The 15,146-nt window shown below is 42.4% G+C and overlaps 1 protein-coding gene across 1 annotated transcript in view; it reads left to right on the plus strand.

The window, feature by feature from the left end:
* The first annotated feature begins 270 nt into the window (after nucleotides 1-270).
* The window catches only part of HTR1E (5-hydroxytryptamine receptor 1E), a 72,207-nt gene continuing 57,331 nt past the window's right edge, over nucleotides 271-15,146 (plus strand). Inside the window, exon 1 of the mRNA XM_069973541.1 lies at nucleotides 271-586. The gene's annotated coding sequence lies outside the window, so the exon portion shown is untranslated. The remainder of the gene's footprint in view (nucleotides 587-15,146) is intronic.

Genomic DNA, 15,146 nt, shown 5'->3' on the forward strand with positions numbered 1-15,146 from the left:
CTGTGTCCTGCGCTCTACTGTTGCACTTGTCTTCAGGACAATGAAGGAATCAATGACATTCTGTAGACTAGGACAGGATGAAATACATCATTGCTTGTGCCAGCAATCCTGCTGACACCCTGCCCTTCTCACACCAATTCTATCCTTGACAGTTACAGCTTTCCAGCCCCCTAGTGGCTATTTCCAGCTTAATTTTTGCTAATGTATCACTCAGCTGCCTTTGGTCTTGCTTCAGTTGTGCTCCAGCTTTTGTTCACTGAACCCTGCGCTGCTGCCGTCGCCGCTTCTGCTGCAGCTACTAATAGCTGATGTCACATTTGCTATTATCATCTGTTCCTTTGGATGGCAAAACATATCAAGCCTTAATATGTTTCTCTTCTCCTTTATGGATTACCGGTAAGAAGATGGATATATTAGCTTAACAATTGGCAGCAAATAATCAAGCAGTGGCAGAACATTCATTCTACAAGTCAGACAGAGTCCTTCAAGATGTGAAATATTTCATTCTGTGGATCACTCAGCGGGGTCCTGGGATCAGTAATGACCGCGCAGGAGGGCGCTGTCTGCAGGTGCTGCACATCCCTAGGTAACAGACTTTTGTATGTTTGTGGCTGAATGTTTCCATTCTAGGACATATCATTCGCATTGCTTAATCCAGCTCTATTGTTGAGTTTTTTTGTGCGTTACTTTTAAATAGTTTTTTTTTTTTTTGCATTGATAACTTGTTATTTCTTTTGTGTGTAATATATTATTTATGTTCTATGCAATACGCAACATGCTGTGTAACAGTATACCCATAGCACTGAGGAATTCTTTATATGAAATAACTCATACACAATCTATTTTTAAACACAGGACTGTATCTAAACCTTTTAACCTTATGTATCTTAACATGAGGAATTATTACAAAGCACAAACAAGGCAGCTCTGAAAGTTGAATAACAAATGGTCAACATATGCTCTTTATTTTGATGGGTCTCACACTGACATATACTGTAAGTGCACTAGACCAGTGATTTTCAACCCTTTTTGAGCCACGGCACACTTTTTATACTTAAAAAATCCCGGGGCACACCACCAACCAAAATGGCACAAAATGACACTGAAACAGTACATATTATACATATAGTTAATAATATAGATTCTAAATGTATTTATACTCACTCAGTGTGAAACCTGGGCCTGTTTTCTTCTCTCTCCTGTGCTTCTCTCCACCATTCTTCTCCCCCCTGCTTCTCTCCTGTGCTTCTCTCCACCATACTTCTCCCCCCTGCTTCTCTCCACCATGCTTCTCTCCCCCATGCTTCTCTCCCCCGTGCTTCTCTCCACCATGCTTCTCTCCCCCGTGCTTCTCTCCTGTGCTTCTCTCCCCCGTGCTTCTCTCCACCATACTTCTCTCCCCCCCTGCTTCTCTACACCAAACTTCTCTCCCCCCCTGCTTCTCTCCGCTCTTTCTCTCCCCCATCCCCATGTTTCTCTCCCCCCTGCTTCTCTACACCAAACTTCTCTTCCCCCTGCTTCTCTCCCCTGTTTCTCCCCCATCCCCAGGTTTCTCTCCCCCATTGTTTTCTCCTGTTTCACAGGGGCACCATAGTTTGGGGAACTTTCCCCGCAGCACACCCGACCATGTGGCACGGCACACTGGTTGAAAATCACTGCACTAGACGTACAAAATGTAAGAACGGATATCAATTTGTTGTTCTGAGAACAGGTGTCAAACCAGATATAAAAAAAACAATCCTCAGCTGGTAGTTCAGGAACTACAACGGCACAAACAAAACTTTTTGTGAACCTTAATGCATCATAATACTTGTTATTATGCATATATTTTCTTATATATGTTTAATATAAAATATATTTTTTTATTAGGCATTTTTGGCATGCAAGTTCTGTACCATGTCGTATTGTATATTATGTTGTATTTGTGCTTTTAACGTAAGCTTAGTGATAGTGATTGAGTCATGAGTTTAGTATTACAAAATACTGACTGACTTGAATGACTTGCTGATTTGGCCTCAGGCTATGTTCCCGCTATGACCTTTTAGATAAAATATTGGACGTTGTTTTTAAACTAACGGCTGTTATTTTGTAATTCCGGCTGTAAATAATGATCGTGATCGTTATTAACGGCCGTCACTATTAAACATGGGCTGTTTTTTCGTCTAAAGACGTTGTGGGAACATAGTGGGATGTTTACAAGAGATACCATAAAGGCTTTGTCATCCAAACAAACGCTCAAGGTCAGCTCACCCACTTGGTTTCTCCTTTGTGGTGCATGAAAAGCCTAGATTAGGGCTTCACCGTGGTACAAACAAAAGTATTCTGGCAGCTCCATTGGGATAAAATGATAAACTTTATATATATGCTTTGTAGTTTGTGGGTCCCACATCAGCAAACTGGCTGCTGCACTCTCTATACAGTATAATAGAAATATACTGAAAGAGCTGAGCAACTGCTTCTGTGGATATGCAATCAATTCATAAATTAAGGCTACCTCTTAATTTTATGACCTTGTATGACCTTTTCATTTCCTTAAAAGTCATAAATGTATAAGTGGGGATCCAACTTTTCCTATCCTCATTATTTTAAAAATTAGTTTGAAGATAAACTGTTTTGTATGATTAACCCCCTCCCTCCCCTGCACTGTAAATTAATGTTGCTGCAGCCTATGCCTGGGGCTACAGCGAGGTTAATTTACGATCCCTCATGACACAGGCACAGAAGCTGCGCCTGTGTCATCCACGACGGTTTCTGGCTGTGATAGCCAGGGATTCGCCAAAACTTCGCTCCTGTACTGAGAGTTAACCCTATAGATACTATGGTCAGCATGACAGCAGCATCTATAGGGCTTCAGACCGAGAATTCTCCACCTACAGATATGATAGCAGAGCCCCGATGGTAGCCATGGAAACAGAAAGCTTGGGGCTTTCTAGCTACAGAGGCCGCCAGGGAAGTGAGGGAGGTAAGGCCGGCGCACCGCCATGCAGCCGTGAACTCTGCCCCCTCCCCTCTCTCCCCTGCCGCTGTTACAAGATTCTAACAGTGGCAGGGGACAGAGGAGAGGGGACAGAGCTCTGAACATCAGCTTATGGGATCATTATGATCCCATACGCTGACATCCAAAAATGACCTGGGCACTGAGGAATCAATGACCCATGGTCGTGAAAGGGTTAAATATGCTGTATGATTAAAACTTGTGTAATATGTTCATATAGTGATCTATATGTTGTCAGAGTCCAGGGTCTAGACCTACGCTCAGGCTGGAAATTGTGGCCATAATATAGACATAAAATTGTACCTGGGTAAAAAAGCATTATGCTGGTTTCACACATGGCAGCTTTTTGGAAAACTGCAGTCAGGAGTGAGTCCGGCAGGTAGGAGACATATAAGTGCTGAAGTTGCAGAGGAACTTGCCTGGTTAAAGTTGAATAAGGCGATGGGTCCAGATGGTGTCCACCCCAGGGTTCTTAATGAACTCAGATCTGTGATTGCTGTCCCCCTGAACGATCTGTATAAACAATCCCTCCTAAGAGGAGATGTCCCTGATGATTGGAGAAAGGCCAATGTTATACCTATCCACAAGATGAGGAGCCCAGTAACTACAGGCCAGTTAGCCTAACACCTGTAATAGTAAAAATGATGGAAACTCTTCTAAAAAAGAAAATAATGGATCACCTAAGAATCAACAATTTGATGGATCCAAACCAGCATGGCTTTACTGAGGGCCGATCATGTCAGACTAATCTCATTGATTTCTTTGATTATGTCACAAAAGTGCTGGATGAAGGTGATGCTGTGGATATTGCCTATCTGGACTTCAGCAAAGCTTTTGATACAGTTCCCCATAAAGAGCTGATAGAGAAGTTGGAGAAAATTGGACTTAATCCCTGGATAGTTCTGTGGATCTGTGGTTGGCTGAAGGATAGATATCAGAGGGTTGTTGTTAATGGTGTATATTCCGAGCAGAGACTGGTTACAAGGGGTGTGCCACAAGGGTCCGTTCTGGGTCCGTTCTGGGTCCTATTCTTTTTAATATGTTTATCTATAGAAACTTTTAGAAGGTTTACATACTAGTAGGTCTAGGTATTGATAAAGTAGAAAGGGTCCAAAGACGGTGGATTAAGATTAAGTATCAAACATATACAGAAGGATTTAGGGCTAGTGATTTTTGACAGTCCTAAAATAAGTACAGTTAGGAAGAAGAGAAAGCTAATCGAATGCTGGGCTTTATAGATAGAGGTATGGTGGATGGTGTAAATTAGAAAAACTTAATCTGTTTAGTCTGGAGAAAAAAAAGGGGGGGGGGGGGGCATATCCAAAACCTTTAAAATTGTTACAGGTCTAAATTAAGTTTAGGGGGGGGGGGGGGGGGGGGGAGTTTTTTTTAATGAAAAACTAAACATGAAAACAAGGGGCACCAATCTGAATAGAGGCCACAGAGAAACTGGCAGAGCACACAATGGAGCATGCAGCTTTGGCCGCACGCTCCATTGTGTGCAGAGGGGAATTAAGATGAGGGCGTACACTGATGCACCCGCATCCGAATTTAGCGGCAGTGAAGATCATCCGGATAATCTTCTCTGACACTGTCGTTCCGTGATCCGGCCGGCGTCTTACGCCATGTGAACATGGCCTTATAGTGCGCATGCTAAGGGTGTGGCATCTTTTCTGGCATTTTCCCATAGGCATCCATGGGTAGCTTCATACACAGCTTTTGTGTGGCGTCCTTCTGGCCTCCCAAAAAAAATGCCAGAAAAACCAACAGATTATTTTGGTGTTTTTTTTTTCTGGCATTTTTGACCATAGGTGTGAATGGCTTTTTTTTCCCTTTGGCATTTTTATTTGCTTTTTTGAAAACTTTGAAAACAAGAAATTCCCTTGAAGTCTATGGGAGAGAAACGCCACCGTTTGCAGGGGAAACAAATACCACACCCTCAGCATGCTGCGTTTTGGAGACAGAAAAATGCCACAGGAAAAAAAAACAAAAAAACGCCAAGTAGGTATGGCATTTCAAAAAATTTCGTTGACTTACAGCTAACATCTGGCCGTGGGTGTTTTTGCTCAAATGAAGGCCATGGTGTTTTTTTGTTGGCTTTTTCAGGATTGTGATATTATATTTTTCAAGAAAAGCATCAAGGTCTCCCTTGAACTTATTTAATGAATCAGCCATGACAACATCATGTGGCAGAGAGTTCCATAGTCTCTCTGCTTTTACAGTAAAGAATCTGCGTCTGTGCTGGTGGTGAAACCTTCTTTTCTCTAGATGTAGAGGATGCGCCCTTGTCATGGTTACTGACCTAGGAGTAAAAAGACCACTACAAAGATCTCTGCAAATTTGTCTTTCTTTTTCTAAATTATATAACCCCAAGCTTACTGTACTATAAGGGTACTGTAACCCACCCATGCCCAAAATGACCTTTGTTGCCCTCCTCTGCACCCGATCCAGGTCAGCCATATCGTTTTTATATACAGGTGCCCAAAACTGTACACAGTATTTCATATGTGGTCTGACCAGTGATTTATAAAGAGGCAAAACTATGTTCTCATCCTTAGCACTAAAGTGGAGTTTACTGTCCACCACTACCCCCAGGTCCTTTTCAGAAGCAGTGTTGGGCTATGTTCACACAACTTATGTTTTGTATAAATCACAGCCATTGTTGCAATTTGCAACAATGGCCGTGATTTATGCAAAACATATATTGTATTGGAATGAATGGAATCCCATCCGGAGCATATACATATAATATACGCTCCGGATCGGATTCCATCAGGCTGCACGAAAGACTTGCATGTCAGTTTTCTGCGGCCGCTATTCATTGAATAGCGGCCGCACAGAACAAATCAGTTTACACAATGGAGCAGCGAAGAATTGGGATGCGGACCCACACGGATGCACCAGAAATGAAGATTATCCAGCCAGTGATGCAGTACTGGCCGGAATGATCTTCGGTAACACCAGCCATTCTGTGACCCGGCCGGGTCACAGAAAGGCTGGTGTTATACGTAGTGTGAACCCGGCCTTACCCAGTGTTTTATTATTTAGCACATATGTCAGGATTGTACCTGCGGCAAAATTTACATGCTCGCTAGTCATTCTCGTGTCTGTATTTCACTAGTGTGAACATGTTTCTGCTTTGGCTTAATTGATTTAGGTAAGGGTGCCTTTACACAGAGATTTATCTGGCAGATTTTTGAAGCCAAAGCCAGGAATGGACTATAAACAGAGAACAGGTCATAAAGGAAAGACTGAGATTTATCATTTTTTCAAATCCATTTCTGTCTTTGGCTTCAAAAATCTGTCTGATAAATGTCTCTGTGTAAACTCACCAATACTCCCATTCATTCTCTAGGAAGATTTCTTCCAGCAAGTGTATAGTTAACACGCTGCCTTGCATTGTGACTAACAGCCTGTTCCTCCTCTCTGGCTTCTTGTTTCTCTGCTCCAGTCACCTCTGGGACCAGGACCTTGTATCATTTAAAACTCGGCCATTTCCTATGCCTAACACCTGCTATAGGATTTATTTTGCTGTGCCTATACCTCGCTTTGTATTCCTGCTAGACCTGAACTCCTGTTATACCTGACCTCAACTTGTTTCTGATTACTCTTTGGGTCTGTGATTTGGTCTTTATTTTGATTCTCCTGGTCCTGACCTGTTTGTTGCCGACTATCCTTCATTGTGTTTGTTCGTCTTTGTCCTGTCTTTTTGTCTCATCTTCTGTGCCACCTTATTCCAGCGCAGGGAACGTCTCCAAGTTGTCCGCCATCATTTAAGGTGGTCTTGAAACAAGTAAGCAGGAACAGTGGGTGTGGGACGGTGTCAGGGCTTCACCTGTCTGTGTGCATTCCCTTTGTTTGTGCTGACCCATTCTGACAACATAACTGAACTTATTATTTCTATGGCTCAAGTGTATCACCTTACTTTTATCCACATTAAACTTAGTTTGCCATTTCTTTGCCCAAGCCTCCAGCTTCTCCAAATCCCTCTGTAATATTATTCTATCCTACTCTGTGGTTATTACTTTACCCAGTTTAATGTGATCTGCAAATATGGAGATTCTACTCTGTAGCCCCTCTACAGGGTCATTAAAAAACATATTAAAAAGGAGTGGACACCAGGGCCACTTTAACTATAGGGCAGATAGTGCATTTGTATCGAGCCCCCTTGCTTCAGGTCAAATAACAGGGCCCCCTTCCAGAAGTAAACCTCTCTGCGGCTAATTGCTGACGGATGGAGGTTTACTTCACACAGCACTGAGCAGCTACAACGTGAGCTCACAGTGCTTCATTAAGAGCCCCCTCCTCCAGTGCCGCCTTAACAAATTTCTCACCAAACCTTTGCCCTCAGCTCACAAGGCACTGTAGCTTCAGTCAAAACGAAGGGGTGTGGGAGGGTTAATAGCTGTCATAGGACTGTGTGATATGCAATGTTATGTATGTATGGTGTACTATGTGTGTGTGCTATGTATTTATGATATGCTGTGTTATGTACTATGTATATGCTATGTATGTGTGATACACAATGTCCACAGCCTCCCCCAGGTACAGTCTGACCTAACTGACCTCCTCATAGAAGCTGATCAGATTAGTCTGACAGGACCAATTCCTTATGCTGGTGCTGTGCCATAAGATTATTTTCATTAAAGGTGTACTTCAGCGAAAAGTTTTTCCAAGTAGTTGAAACACATTACAAAGTTATATAACTTTGCAATATGCTTCAATCACCTATCTGCCCCCCTTCCCTAGCGTTTCCCCCCTCAACCCCCCCACCAGGAAGTGATGTAAAGTGCTCTGTGGCAGCCATTTTGTGACAATGACGTCATCAAGAGGGAGGCGGTTCTAAGTCTTGTTAAGCCCTGATTGGCTGAACAAGCTGTAAGCCATCTAACAGTTTACAGAGTCAGTTAAGCATCACAGGAGACAAAGTGCATCATGGGTAACCCCAAGCCAGGGAGTAAAGAAAAAATGAAGCCACCAACTGGAGCTTCAGAGACGCGCAAACGGCTGGAAATTCCAACGGAGACAAACTCAGGAGGGATGGTAAATGTAAAAACTATGTTTGATTGATTGATTTTTTTTTTTATCAGCGCCGGAGTACCCCTTTAAGATACTCCAGTATAGCATCCCTAAGAAAACCCTCAAATACATTACCCACAATAGAAGTTAGACTTACAGGCCTATAGTTTACAGGGTACAGGCCTATAGTTTTGACTCCTTCCTGAATATTGGTACCACATTGGCTATGTGCCAGTCCTGTGGGCCAGTCCCTGTCATTATAGACTCTTTAAATATTAGGAATGAAGGTTTATCTAACACTGTACTTAATTTCTACAAAAACTCTGGGATGGGTGCCATCTCGGTCCAGTGATTTGTGTATTTTAATGCTTTTATGGCGAAGTCACTGCACTTCTTGTTGGGTTAGACAGGTGAGATTTATTGGAGGATTTACATCACCCCTAGTCATGTAATCTGTTAAAGGTTTCTCCTCTGTGAATATAATCTTTGAGGGGACCAACATTTTCAGTTTTATCTTTTTTATTATTTTTGTAGGTGAAGAACATTTTGGGATTCTTTTTACTTTTTGTGACAATCTTTTTTTGTGTTTTTTTGTGCTTCCTTTGTTTTTTTTTGTACAATTTATTCTTCTGCCTATATTTATTCAATGCTTCTCTACTATCTTCTTGTTTCTATAGACTGAATGCGTTTTTTTTTAATCATTCATTGCCCCCCCTAATAGCTGTAGTTAACCACATTGGTTTTCTCCTATTTCTATTATGTTTATTCCCATAGGGCATGTGTTGTTCACAAGACCTACCCAGAATGCTCTTAGAAAATGTCCCATTTCTCTGCTATACAATTATTTTTTAGGGCATTGTCCCAATCTATATCACTAAGGTTCTCTCTCATTTGACGGAAATTAGCCTTCCTGAAGGGGTTATCCAACGCTACAAAAACATTGCCACTTTTTCCCCTCTCTTGTCTCCAGATTGGGTGGGGTCTGGAACTCAGTTGCATTGAAGTAAATGTAGGGTTACGTCATGGAAGTCTGTCCCCAGACGACCCATGACGTAACTGTACGTCCTGGGTGTTTCTCCCGCTATGAAGCGTGCTCCGGAGCGGAGCGCGCTTCATAGGAGGTGGGGGCCGGCTGCAGTGAGCAGCCGGGACCTCACCGGTAATGACACGCTGCAGCGATTGCGCTGCCGCGTGTCATTAACCCCTTAAACGCCGCGGCGCGACCGTGGCGTTTAAGTGTAAGTGACGGGGGAGTCCCCTGTCACTTACCGATCGGGACCCCCGCAGTCCCGGAGGTCTCTCACCTGCCTCCGTGCGGTCCGATCGGCGATCTGCTACACTGAGCCTGCACAGGCAGACTCAATGAGCAGAGCGCCGATAACACTGATCAATGCTATGCCTATGGCATAACAATGGTCAGTGTAGAAATCCAAGTACTGGATGTAAAAGTCCCCCAAAGGGACTTCAAATGTGTAAAAAAAAAAGTTCAAAACACTATTACACTACCCCAAAACCCCTCCCCCAATAAAAGTTGAAATCACCCCCCTTTCCCATTATATAAATAAAACATATAAAAATAAATAAAGAGATAAACATATAACATACCTTAGCGTGCGTAATTGTCCAATCTATTAAAATATAACAAGCGTCATTGTGATTGGTAAACAGCGTACACGAAAAGAGGGAAAAAATTGCGCAGATTACCGATTTTATGTTACATTATATATTTAAAAAAATCAGTAAAAAGTGATCAAAACGTCCGATCTTAACAAATATGGTATTAATAAAAACTAGAGATCATGGCGGAAAAAATGACACCCCATACAGCCCCGTAGGTGAAAAAATAAAACCGTTATAAGCGTCACAATAGGCCCATTTTATTAATATTTAATTGCCAAAAAAAAGGATTTCATAAAAAAAATACATATATAACATTAGAGAATCTGTGTAACCTGCATATGGTTGTGTTCAGACTGACCAATAGAATAATAGTATCATGTCGCTGTTACCATATAGTGTATTACGTAGACACAGGAACCCCCCAAACGTTACCATATTGCATTCTTTTTTACGATTTCACCTATTTATATCTTCATAAATAATATATTTGGAATTCCATCATACATGTTATGGTAAAATGAAAGACGCCATTACACAGTACAACTATTCCTGTAAAAAACAAGCACTTACATGGCCTGTAGATAGAAAACTGAAAGTGCTGGAGCTCTTAGAAGGGGAGGAGGGAAAAACGAAAACACTAAGATCAAAATTTACGCGGTCCACTGGGTCATTTTGGGCCTGGTCCTCAAAGGGTTAATGTTTTCGTAGACACATACACACACACCTATTAAAGAATAAATGAAAACTTATTATGTTGTGGTCACTATTACCTAGTTGACTCTCAATCTCTACCTTTTATATTCTGTCTGGCCTAATAGTTGAAATTAGGCCCAGAAGTGCCCCCCCCCCCCTTCCCCCAATTTCTTCCTGCACTAGTTGGGAAAGGGAATTGTCTTTTATTATTTGCTTCTGTCGCTGGAGCTGCATTCTGCTTTTCAGCTTATATTTTGAAAATGTCCTGCAAAATAGAGACAAAACACATCATTAATGCCAAATAAGCGACATGTGTGAGCACAGCCTCAAAGGGTGGTATTTATGAAGACCAACTTTTTATTGACATGCACTGGGTGTGGTGAGGATAAATCCCTCCATAGTGTCTACAATATGATTCACATAACAATACCCCACTGCAGCTAAAACATTAAGATATAAACAGCCAGATTCATTCAAAAACTTCTCCTGGTTGGTGAATACAAGTGGGCATGCCCCAGTCTGTAGCAGTCTTATGTCGGATGTTATCCACGAAAATTCCTCAGTGTGCACATACCCTTAGGCCCCGTTAACAATGAGCAAAATCTACGGAATTCCGCGGCGGAATCCTGCCATGCTCGGTCTCCTGCAGTAAGTGAACGGTAGGGCGCGCGTGCCAGCCCCTATTCACTCAAGTGTGGAGAGGGGCGGGAGCGGACACACACGCCCTCCCGTTCCCTTACTGCAGGACACCGAGCATGGTGGGATTCCGCTGCGGAGAGCTCCGCCGTTTTTGCTCAGTGTGAACGGGGCCTTACACTAGCACTGCAGATTTTGCGCCAAAGCCAGAAGTGGATTTGAATAGAATGGAAAATATTAAGAGAGTACTTGTACTTTTCTTTCCTGTTTGATCCACTTCTAGTTTTAGCACAAAAACTGCAGTGGTAGTTTTCTTTAAAAAAAAAAACTGCTATGTGTGACAGCAGCATGCTAGCTGTTTTTTCTGAGTAGCAATGGGATAGAATGTGACCAAAATCAGCAATTCTAGAATTGTTTTTTTTTTGTTTTTGTTTACCATGCGTTCTCCATGGGGGATCAATAATCAACATTTTAAAAGTCAGGACATTTTCATGTGTAGTGATAACAATTAAGCTTTTTTGGTGGGGATTACATTTTTATTTTACTTGAAAACTGGGAAAAGGAAGTTGGGTGATTCTTTCGGGACGGCAGTCATTTTAGTTGGTTTAGACGGTCGTCTATCGACAATGATGGCCGCAAACACTATTTGCGGCCATCTTTATCAATAGACGGACGTCTTTTGGCGCTAAAAGACGGCCATCATTATAACATTTTGGGAACATAGCCTTGGGGTTACCTGAAATCTGAAATCAAGGAAAATCTGCCATAATTAAATGGTGATTCACAGAGCTGTCAATTACATGGTAATGAATTCAGTAATAGTCCAGCACTATTGGAGGAAAACACCATCATACTGGGAATGAGACGTCTAAACCACAGATTGTTACATTACATGTGCTAAAACAGTAGTTAGACTGTTATCAAAATATTTATTTTTACATGAATTTATTTATCACAGATTAAACCTGAATTGGATATTTATGAAGTAAACATTTGTCAGTTATTTCTTTCCCTTTAATACGGCCTTTCTAGAAATACTTTCTACATCAACATTTCCAAGGAAATTTTATGAAAACACTTTGGGGGAGATTTATCAAACTGGTGTAAAATGAAACTAACCCAGTTGTCCCTAGCAACCAATCAGATTCCACTTGTCATTCCTCACAGATTCTTTAAAAAATGAAAGGTGGAATCTGATTGGTTGCTAGGGGCAACTGAGCCAGTTTCACTTTACACCAGTATGATAAATCTCGCTCTTTGTGCTTTCCCTTTTAAGTATTCCAAGAATGCACAAAATTAAGATGAGCGAATCACTCGGACATTTGTTTTGCATGCAAACACATTTTTAATGAAACAGGCAAACATAGTGGGACTATTACAGAGAAGCAATTTTTTTTTCAACAGCTGTTGCTGTGACAGTGTCAAAATTGGAAAATGTCAATAAAAAAAAATGTCAATCAGCCCGTCAATCATTTAATTTCCGCCATGGACAGTAATGGACGTTGATGGATCAGTGGTGTAATATCAATGTTCTCCCAGGACAGCAGTGGACACGAGCACCAAGTGAGCTATTAAGATGGACACTGTGATCATTGTGACTTCCTATAATGAACACCCAGCACCCAGTGACTTCCTATAATGCACACCCAGCACCCAGTGACTTCCTATAATGCACAGCCAGCACCCAGTGACTTGGTATAATGCACACCCAGCACCCAGTGACTTCCTATAATGCACACCCAGCACCCAGTTACTTCCTATAATGCACACCCAGCACCCAGTTACTTCCTATAATGCACACCCAGCACCCAGTGACTTCCTATAATGCACACCCAGCACCCAGTGACTTCCTATAATGCACACCCAGCACCCAGTGACTTCCTATAATGCACACCCAGCACCCAGTGACTTCCTATAATGCACACCCAGCACCCAGTGACTTCCTATAATGCACACCCAGCACCCAGTTACTTCCTATAATGCACACCCAGCACCCAGTTACTTCCTATAATGCACACCCAGCACCCAGTTACTTCCTATAATGCACACCCAGCACCCAGTGACTTGGTATAATGCACATCCAGCACCCAGTGACTTCCTATAATGCACATCCAGCACCCAGTGACTTCCTATAATCGCATCCAGTGACTTCCTATAATGCACACCCAGCACCCAGTGACTTCCTATAATGCACACCCAGCACCCAGTGACTTGGTATACTGGACAATGGCTTCACTGCTCCCACAGAAAACCACCCACAATCCTCCCTCCTCTCCTCTCTGTCCCTATCTCTCTGTATTTCTCTCTCTGCTCTAACTCCCTGCTGCACCTTCTCTCCACTATACACAGCCGACTGGCCGCCTCCAGGAAGCCAATCATGTTAGGGTCTGTTCACACTGGGGAAAACAGGACAGAGATTTTGAGTGGAACCCCTGCCTGTGGACTCTGCTTTCTGTTTGAATGGGATGCCTTGCGCGCATCCGCTCTCCACTCCTCTCCATGTCAATTCTTTGTGCAAAGATAGCAGAGGCGCAGGGGGCTTTCCACTGAAACAGATAGCAGACGGGATTCCAATCGGAGTCCACAGGCGGGGGTTCTGCTCGGAATCTGTCTGATTTCCGTAGTGTGAACAGGCCCTTATATAGAGGGGGGGGGGTGCTGACATCACAGTGGGGTTTGTAGCTGATTGGATGGGTACAAGGGACTATGCATAATCCCTTGCTCCTGCCAAAAGACAGTTCTGAAGGCTAACATATGCGGCCGTCATGTTTAGTAAATTTGCAAAGCGAATCTGGCAAATTTGTGAATCGCTATGAAGCGAATTTTATTCCCAATATGCTGCAAATTCGTCATCTCTATACAAAATGGTTCTTTGACGTAACTAACAAACTAACTACTATAAACTAATAATGGACCAGGTGCGGTGGGTACAGTATAGTCAGTTTTTTAGTTAAATCAGTGAATCCCTTTCAATCCAATATGTGGCAGACTGGCTGTTTTTATACTTGGGTTGACTATGAGCCATTTTGTTAGGATCCATCTGTTGCTGTAAGATATACGGATTGACCAGCATGGTGGCAGCTTGAATATAACTCCTGGGAGAAAGGTAATGGGAACAAACTTTTTTTTAAAATGTGTTCAAAAGAATGAAGGAGATATAAAAAAACGATACGGTGAAAGTAAAAACACCAGTGTCCATAGTAACAAATCAGATTACAGGTTGTAACATGAATATGATTGGTTGCCATGGAAACACCTCCATTTTTTTCCTTGACTCTCGTTCTTATTAATCCCTTCCATGTTACACAAAATACTATGTGATAAATACATGTAAAGGGAACCTGTCTGCTGCAATTCATGTTCCAAACCGCTGACACAATGAGATAGCGGTAAGATCAGGGAGACATACGGCACTTTCTATATTTCTGTCTGTGACTATTCTTCTGTGCAAAGTGTCAAAGAGGAATCCCGAAGCCGTTACACTGCTGCAGGCTGGAATGCTTCCTCACTTCCCATACCTGACCCTACTTGGGGCTAAGTGTTAAAGGACAACTCCCACAAAAAAAATTTTTGGCTTATTTAACACACATTACAAAGTTATATAACTTTGTAATGTGGTTAAATACCCGGTCTGGCCCCCTTCCCCCACTTTCCGTGTGCTATGAGAGTTCTGATGCGGGCGCGTGTTGATGTGCCCACATCAGAACGCTGCGGCCGGAAAGATCATACTGCAGTACCGGCCGGGATGATCTTTTTAGAGACCGGCCGGGTCACAGAACGGCTGGTCTCATACGACGTGTGAACATAGCCTAAACCGGTATATGGTTGTGTTCGGGCTGACCTATAGAATTATGGTAGCATGTCACTTTGACCGTATAGTGCATTACGTGAACACAGGAACCCCCCAAAAGCTACCCTATTGCATTCTTTTTTACAATTTCACCTATTTATATCTTCATAAATAATTTATTTGGGATTCCATCATACATGTTATAGTAGAATGAAAGACAGCATTACAAAGTACAACTACTCCTGAAAACAACAAGCCCTTACATGGCCCTGTAGATAGAAAAATGAAAGTGCTGGAGCTCTTAAAAGCGGATGGAAAAAAAAACCAAAATGCAAAAATTAAAATTGCCGCGGTCTACTGGGTCATTTTGGGCTTGATCCTCAAAGGGTTAAA

The sequence above is a fragment of the Dendropsophus ebraccatus genome, chromosome 6, assembly GCF_027789765.1.
Source record: "Dendropsophus ebraccatus isolate aDenEbr1 chromosome 6, aDenEbr1.pat, whole genome shotgun sequence".
Taxonomy (NCBI): domain Eukaryota; kingdom Metazoa; phylum Chordata; class Amphibia; order Anura; family Hylidae; genus Dendropsophus; species Dendropsophus ebraccatus.